Genomic DNA, 2497 nt, shown 5'->3' on the forward strand with positions numbered 1-2497 from the left:
ATAGTATAAATTTTATGAAGATTAAATGTAAATATAAATAAATCCAAGAAGATAATCGGTATAATAAAAAGAAAAATAACTAAAATAAAAATAAATGTAATAAATCTACATATCAGTTAAATCAACTCCAAATCTTTGTAACAGTTATAACTTATTCAGGACCATTTGACATGTAGTTTTTAAACAAGTTACTTCTTTCATTTAAGTCTCACGACAAGCAAATAATATACATATTTTTAGAACATTTTATAGATCCATCCACCCATTCCTCTTTTCAGCAAATGTTTCTTGAGTGCCCTTTGTATATTAGACACTGAGCATATTCAGGAACATTGAAAAAAAATGAGAAGTACCATTTTAAATGTCTCACAGCTTATAAATCCAAGTACTTGATTCAAGCACAGATTTATCTGACTACAAAGCCCAAACATTTTCCTTCAACTATGTGAACACTCGTTCTTTTTATGTAAAATAAGCAAGCTTTCCGTCTGTTTGAGGGTTTTTCTCTCTCCCCTGGGCCCCAGTCTCTTACAACCTAATTTTGGAAGTGACAAGCCATAAATTGACCAGACTCAGTTGGTTGTGCAGACTAATGCTGACACAATGTGGCTATACACAAACTGGTGTATATTGGAAGAGGTTCATTCAGGGCCATTTTGCAGCCTAGCTACCACATCATTTTTCCAGATCGATCCTAGCCTCTTCTCTAAGAAATCTTTAATCAAACAAATATTGTCTTTTCCTCTCTTCAATTCCTAAAGGAAATATTGTAGACTCTGTTTGTAGTATTTTCTATGCACTCACTTGCTTTAGAGGTGTAATTATTTATTAATTTATTAAACATGTACTTGTTGAATACCTGCTTTTTGTGAGCACTGAACTAGTTATTGAGGGAGAACAAGGTCCCTGTTTTCATGAAGCTTGTAGTCTATTTAGAGCACATTGAAATAAAGTAAAGCAATAATCATTGCTGACAGTAACTGAGCCTTTGGGGAAAAATACAGAGTGATAGGGAACTGCTAGGTTAGATTGGTTAGCCAAGGGAGACTTCACTAAGTGGTAGTAGCAAGTAGGCTGAGGTCTAAATGTCAAAAAGAATCTCGCCATGCAAAGATCTGGGGGTAAGTTTTCGAGCAGAAGAAACAAGAAGACCAAGGGTCATTGGGGGAAAGAAACTCATTATGTTCTGAAAAACAGGAAAATAAAATGGCAACTGTATTTGGAGTGTTCTGAACCCAGGTGAAAGGATGGGGTAAACAGGGCCATATCATATGGGGCTTTAAGTAACTTAGTAAACTATTTAAATTCATCTTTATTTCTCTGAGTTGATTGATCATTAATCAAATTTTTTTGAGTACCTACTATGGGCCAGCAGTTACTGGTACTGCAAAGGGAAACCTGTACACATTTTGTGGAAAGGTGGTGATATAAACAAACAGTGACAGTCAAGTAGGGTTATTTTTTAGAAAGATTTTATAAATACATGAGTTAGTAAACAAACTCTACATTTAAATTATTGTTATAGTAAATTATAATGCAATGCAAGCAGTTCACCTCTTTTTAAATTTATTGAATCAACCAACATGTCCTGAGCCACCTGTCTTTGAGGAGCAGCCATATAGAGAGAGGTTGAGTGGTTGATGTCATTTGAGACTAAAAGTTCCAGTTTCAGCTTTGACTGTAACCTATAACTTAAACCAGCTTCATTTATATTTTTAAAATTATTTTTAAATTTGATTTTTAATCAACAAATAATTGTATAGATTTATAGGGTAAAATGTGGTGTTCTGATATATCTTTAGATTATGGAATAGTTAAATCAAGCTAATTAAGTTCGTCACCCCACATACTTGTCATTTTTTGTGGTAAAAACATTTAAAATCTACTCTTCTAGCAATTTTGGAATATACAATACATTATTATTTATCATTGTTACCACTCTGTGCAATAGATCACTAAAGCTTATTCTTCCTGTTTCACTGAAACTTGACACTCTTTGCTCAACATTTCCCCATTTCCCATGCACTCCTCTCCCCCAGCCTCTGGTAGCTACCATTCTACTCTCTACTTGCATGAATTTAACTTTTTTGATTCCTTGTATGAGTGAGATCATTTGGTATTTGTCATTCTGTTGCTGGCTTATTTTACTTAGTATAATGTCCTCCAGGTTCATCCATGTTGCCACAAATGACAGAATTTCCTTTTTTTTTTTTTAAGGCTGGATAGGGATAGTATTTTATTGTGAATATATGCCACATTTTTGTTATCTATTCACCTGATAATGAACACTTAACTTGCTGTTGTGAATAATGCTGCAATGAACACCAGAATGCAGATATCTCTTTGGCATACTGATTTCAATTCCTTTGGATATATACCAGAAGTGGGATTGCTAGATCATATGGTAATTCTATCATTAGTCGTCTCAGCTAGCACTCTCTGTGTCTTCACCTCTAGATGAAACCTAGTCACTGTTCTCTGGGAAAATCAGTGTCAG

The 2497-nt window shown here is 34.1% G+C and overlaps 1 protein-coding gene across 2 annotated transcripts in view; it reads left to right on the forward strand.

Moving 5' to 3' along the window:
- The window catches only part of CNTN6 (contactin 6), a 342993-nt gene that overhangs the window by 196938 nt on the left and 143558 nt on the right, over positions 1-2497 (forward strand). The gene's annotated exons all lie outside the window — the stretch shown is intronic.

This window comes from Mandrillus leucophaeus, unplaced genomic scaffold (genome assembly GCF_000951045.1).
Source record: "Mandrillus leucophaeus isolate KB7577 unplaced genomic scaffold, Mleu.le_1.0 Scaffold1078, whole genome shotgun sequence".
NCBI classification, from domain to species: domain Eukaryota; kingdom Metazoa; phylum Chordata; class Mammalia; order Primates; family Cercopithecidae; genus Mandrillus; species Mandrillus leucophaeus.